The sequence below is a fragment of the Psammomys obesus genome, unplaced genomic scaffold, assembly GCF_907164565.1.
Source record: "Psammomys obesus unplaced genomic scaffold, mPsaObe1.curated_primary_1811, whole genome shotgun sequence".
In the NCBI taxonomy this organism is placed as follows: Eukaryota; Metazoa; Chordata; class Mammalia; order Rodentia; family Muridae; genus Psammomys; species Psammomys obesus.
The window spans coordinates 11,412,416-11,427,713 of record NW_026596095.1 but is presented as its reverse complement, the minus strand read 5'-3'; positions in this window follow the sequence as shown (position 1 = coordinate 11,427,713).

The window sequence follows — 15,298 nt, the reverse complement described above, 5'->3', positions numbered from 1 at the left end:
ACAGGACAAAATAAAGCAACTAGATACAATGTTGTGCAATGGGAGGAGCCAGAGGACAGGAAAGAGGGGAGGAGCTAGAGAACAGGAAGGGGCGAGAAGGAGGAGGAGAGGAGAGCAGAGCGGGAGGAGAGAGCTTGAAGGACTTGGAGCATGAACCAGACCTAAAATTTCACAAAAAGCAAGTATAATATGGGAAATCTAAATGTTAGGAAACTGAGGGCTTGGAGGTTTAGGAGGGAGTAAATATTGCCCAGCATTGTGTTCTAGGTTAACTAAAAACCCAGTCTCTGTGTGGTGATTTGGTTATACAGCCGCTGAGGATTAACAGCAGCATTACTAGAAGTTAAACCCATAGTAAATTTTAATCACCAACTACAACATATACACACAAAGATTATTTAGTTATTTCTCTTATCTGAAAAGAAAACACAAATACATCAAAGATTTAAATATAAAACTATGAAAGTAGTCTAAAAGTACTAAGTCATAAATTTCTGTGTTTTGTATTTAAAAAGTTCACACTTACAAGATAGTTTAGATGTATAAACATTTTATGTTTTCTTAAAAGTACCATAATAATCAAAGACAAATGACAGACAGGAAAAATTGAATTTTTCCACTGGTGTATAATTTGTTTATATATCAGAAATTTATGCCTCAATTAATCAAAGTCTAATGTGACTTATGAGAGTAAAAGTTAGTAAAACTATGTCTTACCCACTGTTATATTGCTGTGAAGAGACACCATGGCCACGGTAACTCATAAAAGAAAGCATTTAATTGGGAACGGCTTGCAGTTTCAGGGGTTCAGCCCATGATATCACGGTGGGAAGCATGGCAGCAGGCAGGTAGACACAGGGCTAGAGAAGTAGCTGAGAGTTCTACATCTGGATCCACAAGCAGAAGGAAGAGTGAGACTCTGGGCTTGGCTTGAGTTTATGAAACCCCAAAGCCCACCGCTAGTGACAATTTTCCTCTAACAATGCCATACCTCCTGATCCTTCTCAAGTAGTGCCACTCCGTGATGATCAAGGATTAAAATATATGAACCCACAGGGCTCGCTCTCATTTAAACCACTACAAACCATAAAAACAGATATTTTATAACCTTCATTAAAGTCAATTCTATACAGACACTATCTTACTGATGTGGTAACTACTGAAAATCAGACACACAAAAATAGTTATCCTAACATTGCCTTAGCGAAAGATTGCCTGGAATATAGAGATCTTCAATAAATCGATAACCCAAAAGGTGATTAAATAAATAACAGGTTTTATATGCTAATATTGTATATCATTCCACAGTGATGAATAGTGAAATATACATAATGTATGCACATATGGAGATAGCATATGGTGCCTCATAAATATGCTCTATTTATGTTATTATATATCAGTTTTTTATGTTTCAAAAAGTGTTGAGTTTATTACACATGTTTTAACCAGGGAAAAATCTATAAGATGTCCTAAGTACAATATTCAGAACAGACTCAAGAAATATTCACACTAAAGTAATATAATGCTGATTATATTTGACATATTAATATATTATTGTCTTGTAGATAGTTTATAATCCATAGTGCTATATACATATACAAATATGTGCCTATTTACATTTGTAAATATTTGGTATTATAAACTCCTAAACAACTATTACAGAAATTCTTTGTACTATTTCTATTATTTATGTTATAAATAATTAAAGTTATTTTAATTAAAAATTTAATGTTTGTTGCACAAATACAATTGGAAAGTGGTTTCTTCCTTTAGCCTTCTTATGCTATCTCGTACGTGTGAGTAGAGCACAGCAAGACCTTGCATAATAATGGCATCCTCTTCTGGGCAGGGAGATACTACACCTGAGGAGCTGTCTATGTCCATATCAACCTGTTATCATCTGAAAAAAATAAAACAAAACAAAACCAGAACCAGAAAATATTTTCTAGAAGCCATATTGTATATGTACCGTCTTCAATAAATTACCAAGTCAATAATATAAAACCTTCACAGAATTAATAAAATAAAGAGCCTGAACATTTATAATTTTGATAAAGACTATAAAACACCTGTCCTTGCTGTTTTACTTATGTTTACTTTTATAACAGTTATTGGACTTTCTCATTAATTGAAATGTAAAATATAAACAAAACGGTTCTCTGTGTCAGTGTTAAAATTGTTTTTTTCATGTTTGCCATTTGTCTTTTTTTATTTCTGTGATATTTTTCAGAAAATAAAATGTTTTTATTCAGCTAAAATATCTGACACTAGGAAAGACGGGATGAGAGAAGAAGAAAGGAGAAGAGAAAAGGAAAACTGAAGAGAAGGAAAAGAGAGAAAGAATGGGAAAAGGGAGAAAAGGGAGAAGAGAATGGGATTGGGGGCACAAAGGAAACAAGAGAGGGTGGGAGAGTTGTTCTAATATTCAATCCCAGAATAAAACAACAAAAGAAACTCCTTAGGAAATTTATGTTTGGCAATGAGCTTCCATTCACTGTATCTTGGTTTGATACTGTCCATGCCAGGAAGGTATCAACCTCAAGTGCTCTGTGAAGAAAGCAGCCCCCCTTTTCTGCCTGATTCTAAGCACTAGAGGTAGGTCTAGAAGGGTGACTGTCGCTTCTCTTACTTTCCTTTGCACGGAGGTCCACCTGTCATATTTTGTAACTCCTGTTGAAATAAATGCAATAAATCAGCTTTTTACATTCTCATTTTATTATATGCCAAGACTAACATAAGGGAAGATTCATCTTCAAAAATACATACAACCGCATTGTTTTTAGCAAGCCAACAGGGGTGAATTAAATTAATATTCAAACATTCTAATCACTATTTTCTGTCTTTCCTGAACAGAAGTAGCACAGAGTAACTAACAACAGTTTTATGAGATCAAAGACCAGTATTTTGATTAAGAGTTGTCAACGTTTTCCCCAAAGGCAGAGAATAAGATAGACCCCAGTGTAGGTGACTTCTATGGGAGGCTGTGCTAGCTAGTTTTAAGACAACTCGACATAAACTAGAGTTGTTTTGAAAGAGGGAGTCTCTAATGAGGCTTCTACCAGGTTGGACTGTGGTGCATTATTTTTTGATTGATGATAGGTTATCACAGCTACAGAAGCCCTAACTAAGGCATTTTCAGGAAGCAGCATGGAGGACCTTGAGATGGCATAGGAAAGGAAAAGAATCATGAATGGTGTCTTCTGAGGACAGAAGTGTGTCTGTCCCAAAAAAGTACTTTTGAGGAGCAGTGGAGAACACACTTTTTGTTTTACTGGATGGGAGCCTGAGATGTCATTTGTCAATATTACTCACTCACTTGTTAAGATGTTTAAAGAACACTAACTTCATACACTTCTTGATCCACTGGTTCCAGGCTCTCAAATGGTTTCAGATTTGTCAAGAAACACCGCAACCGCTTAAGCAGTTGTCATGTGTGTACACTGGAACATCCCACCACAGTTGGGACAAAAAGATGGGGTGGGAGGGAGAAGAATGGGGAGGAAGAGGAGAATAAAAGAAAGAGGAAAATGGAGGAGAAGAAGGAGAGAGAAGGAGAGAAGGAGGAGGAGAAAGACTGCTCTAGTGCAAAGAAATAAAAGTTTGAAGGCTGTGGCTAAAAGAGAAACTAACAAAATGTATTTCCATTCTATCACATGCTATGTCTCCACATGTCTCTAAGCTTCTCATCTTGCAGATGGCTCCTGTTATCTGGCAAGGTTTAGAGAGCAAAACCTAGTGAAAACCCAATTCAAATAAAAGCCTTGTGTACTTGCAGACATATTTACAAATTCAAGTATTTAGTGAGATTGATGGCAGTCATCAGTAAATTTCAATTTTTATTTAGAAAGGTCCCCAAGTCAGCATTGTTCCTCACCACATGACTGTTCCTATTTACCAAGTTTATTGTATGCCATAATGAGGCAGAGAAGTAGCACTCTGGCATTTCTGCTTCTATTCCATCATGCTCCTCTCACAAGTTAATAGCTGGAAGCAGATTACTTATTTCTCCCCTTCCCCCTGAGTCACATCATGAACTTGAGACTTCGATTTATCTCCATTGACCCTCAGATATTTTGTCTCCAAAATCTGCTGGCCTGGCATAGATGTGCTCATCTGGCTTTCCAAAGTATTACCTGAAATAGCACCCTTGCCACCCAGTTCAGCCAAGCACCCCTTTCTCAGATCTCTTTCTGTTTGGGATTCCTGACACACCTTCTAATATTATCAAGAAAAGACTAAACACCTCTAACTTTTCCTCCCAGCTTTTGTTCTCTTTTTCATCTTAATGTATGTCCTTATTTTTCATATCTTCAGATGAACAACCAGATAAATCACATATGCTAAAATCCTCAGGAGCAAAGAGTAAGCATGGATTTGAAGGGTGAATCATCCCAAGACATGGATGCCTTCATTAACTCAGAAATTTAACCTCAATGTTGAAGAGTTATTCATTATTAATTGTACAATTTTCCCTCTTCTCTTTCCTCAGGGATGCCCAGAGCCCATCTCTGGCCCCAAATGTTTCTGCTTCTAACGTGCTTGGCTGGAATTGAAATTTCCTTCATAGCCAAGATAGATTTGTTTCTCTTTTCCTTTTGATTAGCTAAGCTAATTACCACTTGGCCATTTATTTAAAGGTTTGAAACTTTTATTTCTATTTTTCTTACCCTTGTCTATATTTTCTTGTAGCTTTAACCTTCTGAAAATTACTTTACTGTCATTTGAATGTAGTCTAAAGAATGAGTTGACACAAGCGCAGTCATTTCATTGTACTGAATCTTTATTATCCAAACACAATTACATGGGCTGGGGACATTTTATTGTTATTGTCCTTCTTTGAAAATTCCATACATGCACATAATGAATGCAATTACGCTCATTGTCATCTTTTTTTTTTTTTTATCCCTCTTCCACTTTTATCAACACTTTCATCTTCCCTATCAGTCATTTACCTAAACTTGTGGCTTGGGTTTGCTTTGATGACCCATTTAGCTTAGACAGGACCATTTGTGTAGCCACTGACCTGGAACTATCCACTGGTCCATTGGTAAGACTGTTGATGGGTTTTCTTCCTTGAGCATCCTGTACAGCAACTTCTGAAATAATATAAAAGGCAGCAAGAAGAAGCTACAAGTTACAGTTTATTTCTCTATGCCCCACAACCAAGCTATGTTAAGTCTTCAGCATGTTAAGTCTTCTTTATCATTTAGTTCTAGTGGGCAACAAAGAGGAATGGCCAGAACCTCTGAAACCTCTTTCAGCAATTTTTCAAGGCATAGTCCACTCCTGGCCTAGGGTTTTTATTGAATAGTTCACAGCTTCTAAAAACACCTCTGTCCAGCCATGTAGGGTCTATTCCTTCAAACTTTTTTTAGATTATTTTTTTCATTTAGTTATGTGATAGTAGGTTCCCATATAGCTTCCATACCACGTTCATTTGGTTAATCCTTGTGATATTTTGAAATAGAATGGTCCCCATAGGTTCATATACTTTAATCTTCAGTCACCAGGGAGCAGAACTGCTTGAAAGGAATAGAAGGATTTGAAGGTGTATTATTAGTGGTGTATTATTAGTTTATTATTAGTAAACACCAACAAACCAAATAATCCAACTGAAAAATGGGGTACAGAGCTAAGCAGAGAATTCTCAACAGAGGAATCTCAAATGGATGAAAAGCACTTAAAGACATACAAAGCATCTTTAGTCATCAGGAAAATGCAAATCTAAACAACTCTAAGATCCATCTTACACCCATCAGGTGTAAGATGGGCTAAGATCAAAAACTTAAGTCAGAGCACATGCTGATGAGAAAGGGGAACATTGCTCTACTTTCTTTAAAGGTCTGAAACTTTTATTTCTATTTTTCTTACCCTTGTCTATATTTTCTTGTAGCTTTAACCTTCTGAAAATTACTTTACTGTCACTTGAATGCAGTCTAAAGAATGAGTTGACACAAGTGCAACTGTGTCAACTCCTACTATACTGGTGGGAGTGCAAACTTGTACAACCACATTGGAAATCAATCTGGGGTTTTCTCAGATAAGTAGGAACAGCTCTACCTCAAGACCCAGCTATACCACTCCTGGGCATATACCCGAACAATGCACCACTATACAACAGGGACATTTGCTCAACTATGATCATAGCAGCTTTGTTCATAGTAGCCAGAAACTGGAAACAACCCAGATATCCCTCAACTGAAAAAAAAAGGGTAAAGAAACCGTGTGTTACTTTGAAGCCTCAAATCCCACACCAGGTCCTTCCTCACTCATTCTTTCTGCCTGTGGATCAGGATACAGCCCTCGCCTGCTTCTACAGCATCATACCCACCTGCACACAGTCATGCTTCCACAATGATGATGATGGACTAACCCTCTGAGAATGTAAAACATCCTTCAACTAAATGCTTCCTTTTATAATTACCTGGGTCATGTTATCTCTTCACAGCATTAGGACAATACCTTAAACAACCCTCTTCCCTGTCCCCTCATATTCTTTAGTCTCCCACTTTCTCCCTGATGAAACCTCTCTACACCCCCATTATTCTTCCTCTCAAATTTCATATTACTAGCATTCTTCTTGTTCTACTCTACCCAGTACATCATGTGATAAAAATTTCAATAAATGAATATAGACTATTTTCTCCTGAGCCTCTTCATGGATAATATATATAAATTTATTTATATTTCAGATAAGACAGTCTTCTAAAATACTACTTATACTTTCAAGACAATAGCAATGTCTAGTTGAGGGAATTCCAGACATCTGTAAAGATACAAATGTCCAAAATCTAGTCTTCCTGTAGAAAAGAGACGCTGTTTTAGAGAATAGACAAACCTCTGTGGCAGTTTACCTGGGATAAAATACACAGACATAAACATCAGCGTCACACAAAGAGACGCTGTTTTAGAGAATAGACAAACCTCTGTGGCAGTTTACCTGGGATAAAATACACAGACATAAACATAAGGGCACAGGAAGGAATGATCACAAGAAAATAAAGAAAGGTCTTGACTGTGTCATTCTTCTACTTGGCTGTTAGTAACATATAAACACACAAGCACAAGCCGTGATGCTAGGGAGTGGTAAGGGCTGCAGGAATCACTTATATCACAATTCAGGGTCAGAGCACTGCAGCCAGTAGCCAGACTTCTCTTCTATCAAGGTGCTCTATTAAGTTCTGTAGATTTAAAAAAAAAATTATTTCATATAGAGAAGATTCTTGTTGATTGTTATTTCAATCACTTCACCCATCAAAATTATCTAAATCTTTCTCTCTCTCTCTCTCTCTCTCTCTCTCTCTCTCTCTCTCAAACACACACACACACACACACAGAGAGAGAGAGAGAGAGAGAGAGAGAAGTAAAATCTGTTGAGGTTTTAGTCAGAGAATCAGAGGTTGGAGAAAAGAAGAAAGGAATAAAAAAACCTGGAAAACACACACTATACATATACTCCACTTAAAAGTTTATTTTCCTATGTCCCCCAAGGAAATTGAAGCAGTCATTCACAGTCTCCCCTCCAAAAAAAGTCCTGGGCCAGATGGTTTCAGCGCAGAATTCTACCAGACCTTCAAAGAAGTGCTAACACCAATTCTCCTCAAACTATTCCACAAAATAGAAACAGAAGGTATATTACCAAACTCATCCTATGAAGCAACAGTCACCCTGATATCTAAACCACACAAAGACCCAACAAAAAAATAAATCTTTAGACCTATCTCTCTTATGAACATTGACGCAAAAATACTCAATAAAATACTTGCAAACCGAATCCAAGAACACATCAAAGATATCATCCACCATGACCAAGTAGGCTTCAATTCAGGCATGCAAGGGTGGTTCAACATATTGAAATCCATCAATGTAATCCACCACATAAACAAACTGAAGGAGAAAAACCACATGATCATCTCCTTAGATGCTGAAAAAGCATTTGACAAAGTACAACAGCCATTCATGTTTAAAGTCTTGGAGAGATCAAGGATACAAGGCACATACTTAAACATAGTAAAGGCAATATACAGCAAGCCTATAGCCAACATCAAACTCAATGGAGAGAAATTTAAATCAAACCCATTGAAATCAGGGACAAGACAAGGCTGCCCACTCTCTCCATACCTCTTCAACATAGTTCTTGAAGTCCTAGCCAGGGCAATAAGACAACTAAAGGAGATCAAGTGGATACAAATCGGAAAGGAAGAGGTCAAAGTGTCACTATTTGCAGATGATAGGATAGTATACATGAGCAACCCCAAAAATTCAACCAGAGAACTCCTCCAGGTGATAAAAACCTTCAGCAAAGTGGCAGGATACAAAATCAACTAAAAAAAAAAAAAAATCAGAAGCCCTCCTGTATACCAAAGAAAAAAGGGCCGAGAAAGAAATTAGGGAAACAACACCCTTCACAATAGCCACTAATAACATAAAGTACCTTGGGGTGACACTAACCAAGCAAGTGAAAGACCTGTTTGAGAAAAACTTCAAGTCTCTGAAGAAAGAAATTGAAGAAGATCTCAGAAGATGGAAAGATCTCCCGTGCTCATGGATTGGTAGGATTAACATTGTGAAAATGGCCATCCTGCCAAAAGCAATCTACAGATACGATGCAATCCCCATCAAAATACCAACTCAATTCTTTACAGACCTTGAAAAAAAGATTCTCAGCTTCATATGGAGAAGCAAAAAACCCAGAATCTCCAAAACAATCCTGTACAACAGATCATATGGAGGTATTTCCATCCCCAATCTCAAGTTGTACTACAGAGCAATAGTAATAAAAACTGCATGGTATTGGCATAAAAACAGAAAGGAGGATCAATGGAACCACATAGAAGACCTAGAAATAAACCCACACACCTATGAATAATCGATTTTTGACAAAGAAGCCAAAACCATTCAATGGAAAAAAGACAGTATCTTCAACAAATGGTGCTGGTCCAACTGGATGTCTACATGCAGAAAAATGAAAATAGATCCATATTTATCACCCTGCACAAAACTAAAGTCCAAGTAGATCAAAGACCTTAACATAAAACCAGATACTCTAAATCTGTTAGAAGAAAAAGTGGGGAACAGCCTAGAACTCATTGGCACAGGAGACAACTTCCTGAACAGAACACCAACAGCACAGGCTCTAAGAGCAACAATCAATAAATGGGACCTCATGAAACTGAAAAGCTTCTGTAAAGCAAAGGACACCGTCATCAAAACAAAATGACTGCCTACAGATTGGGAAAGAATCTTCACTAACCCTTTATTTGACAGAGGACTAATATCGAGTACATACAAAGAACTAAAGAAGCTGAAAAGCAGCAAACCAAGTAATCCAATTAAGAAATGGGGAACAGAGCTAAAGAGAGAATTCTCAACAGAGGAATATCGAATGGCAGAGAAACACTTAAAGAAATGCTCAACCTCATTAGCCATCAGGGAAATGCAAATCAAAACGACCCTGAGATTTCACCTTACACCCATCAGAATGGCCAAGATGAAAAACTCAAGTGACAACACATGCTGGAGAGGTTGTGGAGAAAGGGGAACCCTCCTCCACTGCTGGTAGGAATGTAAACTGGTACAACCACTCTGGAAGTCTACCTGGTGCTTTCTAAGACAATTAGTGCTTCCTCAAGACCCAGCTATACCACTTCTAGGTATATACCCAAATTTGCTCAAGTACACAAAAGAGATACTTGCTCAACCATGTTTCTAGCAGCTTTATTTGTAATAGCCAGAACCTGGAAACAACCCAGATGTCCATCAACAGAGGAATGGGTACAGAAATTGTGGTATTTTTACACAATGGAATACTACTCAGGAATCAAAAAGGAGGAAATCATGAAATTTGCAAGCAAATGGTGGGATCTAGAAAAGATCATCCTGAGTGAAATATCCCAGAAGGAGAAAGACAAACACGGTATATACTCACTTATATAGACCTATAAGATATGACAAACATAATGAAATCTATACACCTAAAAAAGATTATCAAGAGAGCAGACATGGGGTAAGATGATCAATCCTCGTGTTGAAAGACAGAGGGGATGCGCATCGAACATTGACAGGAGTCTACTGAGCGCATCTGAAAGACTCTAACTAGCAGTGTTTCCAAAGCAGATACAAAGACTCATGACCAAACCTTTGGCAGAGTACAGGGAATCATATGAAAGAAGGGGAGTTAGTATGATGGGGAAAGGATAGGAGCTCCACAAGGACCAAATATATCTGGGCACAGGGTCTTCTCAGAGACTGTCATTCAACCAAGGACCATGTATGGATATAACCTAGAACCTCTGCTCAGATGTAGCCTGTGGTAGCTCATAACCAACTGGTTTCCCATAGTGAGGAGAAAAAGGACTATTTCTAACAGGAACTCAATGACTGGCTCTTTGGTGTCCCCACCCCCCAAGGGAGGAGCAGTCCTGTTAGGCCACAGAGGAGGGCTTTGCAGCCAGTCCTGAAGATACCTGATAAAACAGGATCGGATGAATGGGGAGGAGGCCCCCCTCTATCAGTGGACTTGGAAAGGGGCACGGTGGAGATGAGGGAGGGAGGGTGGGATTGGGAGGAAATGAGGGAGCGGGACACGGCTAGGATACAGAGTTAATAAAATGTAACTGATAAGAAAAATTAAAATTAAAAAAAAGAAAAAAGATGTGGTAGAAAAGCGGGAACAGGATGGGAGCCTACCACAGATGTCCTCTAAAAGACTCTACCCAGCAAGAGATTGAAACAGATAGATGAAAAGACTCAGTGATCAGGGAGTCTTCTGGAAGAAGGAGGGTAGAGAAGGGCCTGGGAGGACAGGAGCCACACAAGGAGACCAACAAAGCCAAAAAAGCCTGGCGCAGGGGAGACTGCAAAGACCATACATAGAGAGGGCCTAGACCCCCTGCTCAGCTGTTGCCCATGGACAGCGCAGTCTCCATGTGGGTTCCCTAGTAAGGGGAGAAGAGACGGTCTCTGACATGAACTCGGTTGCCTGCTCCTTGATCTCTTCTCCCTGGTGGGGTGACCTAGCCAGTTTACAGAGGAAGAGGATCCAGGCAGTCCTGATAGACCCTGACAGGCTATGGTCAGACAGTAGGGGAGGAGGGCTTCCCCTATCAGTGGAGTAGGGAGAGGGATGGGGAAGGAAGAGGGAGGGAGGGTAAGATTGGGAGGAAGAAAAGGAGGGGCCTACAACTGGGATACAAAGTGAAAGAATTGTTAAAAAAAAAATAATGAAGTGAGTCTGAAACTGAAAAAAAAAAGTTCATTTTCATTTCACACATAAGTAACTAGACACTAATGACTTTATAATATTGTCTCTTACATTGTGCAATATTATTGTCTTTTCTCCTTCTATAATTTTGGTCAAGTGGAAATAAAAACAAGATAGCAGACATGATAATGTGTCATTTCATTGACTGAACACACCCTCAGTCCTTGCTATAACTACACAAAACTTTCAACTTTGTGAAGGGAGAAAAGGGAACAGGGAGAAGGGATTCTGACAATGAGATGTTATTTATCTCTGTCAACTGATGCTGTCACTACCCAGCCAATAAGGACGGGTTTTCTTTCTTCCTTTGAACACTTTCTGTGTAGTCAGTCAACTCGGTGGGTGACTTGACCAAAGCCAGGAGTTAGTAAGACATAATTTTCTTTTTGTTTGTTTGTTTGTCTTTTCCTTTAAAGACTGCCTATTTGCCTTTTCAGACCAAGAAGAAATAAAGCTAAAGAATTGCCTATGGTGTTTGTCAGAAAGAGACACAACTTACAAATGTGAAATACCAATTAGACCTTGTGATTAAATGGTTTGACCTTCTATGATTCAAATCACTAAAACTCACCCCTTGCTCTTAGTTACCATACTAAAAATTACTTTTAGCATTTAAAAACTGATTTTATCTCTTAAAAATATGGGCAAATTGCCTTTATGCTTATTTCTCTTTCAACTTTGCAATAAAAAAAAAATTCTGCTTTACTTACAAGAAGTATTCGGAATAGACCAGGAGGAAAAACTGGAGTTCGGAAATATGACATCATTTCTATGTGGCTGTCAACTGTTCAGCCTCCCAGCCAATTCAGGAAGAGTAAGTGTAACCTCCAAGTCTTTAGAGTGCTCTTTCATGGAACTTCCTTCCTCAGCCCCTGAAAACATCCAGGTGTCAGCATTTACATCAACCCAAATTTGTTTTCCTGTCTTTTTTATTCCTTTCTTTTTCACTCCAACCTCTGATTCTCTGACTACAAACCTTGACAGATTTTGCCCATTTCCATTATGTATCTTAACAAAAGTATTTTTCTAAAGTTAGATTTTTTGCTTTGTTTTCATTCTTTATCCAAAGCACCAAGGATGGAGTTTGAGTGAGTAGGTAAGATAGCACATACTTTTAGTTCATGTCCTATGTTGGGAGAAGAAAATAGTCACTTCTAAAGACACTTGTACTGATCAAAATGCACTAGAACACTGGGATATAGGTTAGCGAGGCCACCATCCTGCTAACCACCATCACTGCGACCTATTATCACTATAACAATAGGCCAGGCACTGACAGAGGTGGTTTTGTTTTACCATCTTGGGGAAGAAAAAAAAAATTATTTTAAGCAGTAGGTTCTCAGTGGTGAACATGAACTTTACAAGCTATCTAATGCCCCTGTGGAGATTAGAAGTGATGATGGAGTTTCAATTACAGCAATGGCTATCAGGGGAAACTTTTGAGACTAGCTCACACTTTACTCCTTGTGATCTGCAAAGGAAAGCTCAAATGGTATAAGCATCTTATTTTCTTGCTTGGAATTATATGAAAAAAATAATTGTCTTTGAGCAAAGAGGCATTACCAACTTCTTTGTGTAAAATTTGACCATAAATACGAATGTAGAAATGTGCTTTCCAGTTGCCATATTCCCTAGCATGTTAAAGTGTTAAATCTACACTGGAGGAAAAAAAAAGGGAAATCACAAAAGTGGGATGATTAAAAGAGATATAGGACCATGTATGGATATACCTAGAACCTTTACTCAGACGAAGCTCGTGGTAGCTCAATAACCAATTGGTTTCCCATAGTAAGGGGAACAGGGACTATCTCTGACAGGAACTCAATGGCAGGCTCTTTGACCTCCCCACCCCTCAGTGGAGGAGCAGTCCTGCTAGGCCACATAGGAGGACTTTGCAGCCAGCCCTGAAGATACCTGATAAAACAGGGTCAGATGAAAGGGGAGGAGGTCCTCCCCAACCAGTGGACTTGGAAAGGGGCAGGGAGAAGCTGAGGGACGGAGGGTGGGATTGGGAGGGAATAAGGGAGCGGGATACAGCTGGGATACAGAGTTAATAAAATGTAACTAATAATAATAAACAATAAAAAAGAGATAAAGGAGAAAGATATAAAGGAGGGAGAAAGGCTTAAAGGCAGCAAGAGAAGTCAGGGAATAAAAAGGAAACTGAAAAAGTAGGAGAGGAAAATACGTGACAAAGCAAACTTTTTTTAATATTTAGTAGTTGATTGCTGACATGTATTACATTTTATTTGTTTATATTTTTGAGATTATAATATCATTACATCATTTGCCCCTTTCATTTCCTTCCTCCAAACCTCCATATACTCCACCTTGCTCTTTTTAAAGTTAATGACCTATTTTGTATTGTTATTGTGTGCATATACGTATAAGGATACACACACACATATATGTACACACACACATATATATATATATTCGCATATATAATCTTCTCAGTCTGTTTAATGCTACTTATGCCTTAAAGCCCTGTATGCTCTCAGGGCTTACCACTTGATAGTAGAATTGTGCTCTTCTCTAGCTAAGACTATTTCTCCTACTCTCAGTGTTCCTTATATGCCTATAGTTTTTTGTTTTTTTGGGTTTTTTTTTTTTTTTTTTGTGTGTGTGTGTGTGTGTAGGCTTGAGGCTTCATTGTCTTCCCAACCCACTTTATCATGTCTATTGTTGGACTTTCTCAGCTCATGTTTACACAGTCATGTTGTTTAGACTGTATTGGTGTAGCCTCTGACATTACTGGGAGACAGAGTCTCACAGCAAACTCCCTGATCCTCTAGCTCTTATTATCTTTCTGCTCCTTCTTCTGAAATGTCCCCTGAGCCTTGGAGGCAGAAGTTGAGTAGTCAATGAATCATGGTGGGACTGGATTCCTCAACTCTGGATTTTGATTGGTTGTGACTTTCAGTAATGGTTTCCATCTGTTGCAAAGAGAGGTTTCCCTGGTGAGGGATGAAGACAACACTTACATGTGGGTGTAGACAAGCACTTCAAATGTAGTTAGTGACTATGCTGGTTTAGTAAGGTGATGGTTGTAGGCTCTTCTCAAAGATCCGTGACTTTACTAGGCCTAGGCCTCAGAGAAGGTTTATAGGACCAGGTATGATTTCCCCCTTGTTGAGCAGGTCTTACAGCCAATTAGAGAACTGTTGGTTACTGTCAATACATGTGTAGCACTACTGTACTCTTAGAGTTAGCACGCCATATTGATCATTGCTGTGGTTCATAGGCTTTATAGCTAGGCAAGAGTGTTGTTTGCTTCCCTGCCTTGGAAGCTTGGGTGGTAAAATCTGGTACAATGAAATCTAAACTTTCAGGGAGGAGGCCTTCAGGTCAGCACAGGGTCCCCTATGCTCTGTATCTGAAGTACATGATGTCTTCACCAATGAAGACTTACACTCCACCTCTGGAGGCAACAAAGTTCAATAGTCGGTAATGCTTTGGGAGTCTCTGGGACAACTCTGACCAACAACGCTAAAGATGGTTTCTCATGCCTGAAGTTTAGGTGTTTTTTGGATAGCCTTTGGGGACACCAGGAGAACATGACCCACATAATCAGCTAAGCAGGGTCATAGGGGTTCACAGAGACTGATGCAGCTAGCAACTACAGAGCCTGTATGGGTGTGTACCAGGCCCTTCGCATACATGCTGTGGTTCTTTGGCTTGTGGTTTTTGTTGAAATCCTAACAGTAGAAGTAGGGGTAACTCTCACTCTTTTCCCTGGTTGTGGGACCAATTGCTCCATCCTGGGTTGCCTTGTCTGGCCTTGATATGAGGGTATATACCTTGTCTTATTGCATCTTGCTATGGGAGCTTGGTTGATATCTCTGTGAGGCATGTTCTTTTCTGAAGAGAAACAGAATAGCGGTGGATCTTGGGTTGGGGAGGGCAGTAATGGGAGGAGGGAGCAGAGGAGAGGCTACAGTCAAGATGTTTTATATGAAAGAAGATAGATATATAAAGAGATAGAGATGATAGATAGATAGATAGATAGATAGATAGATAGATAGATAGATAGAT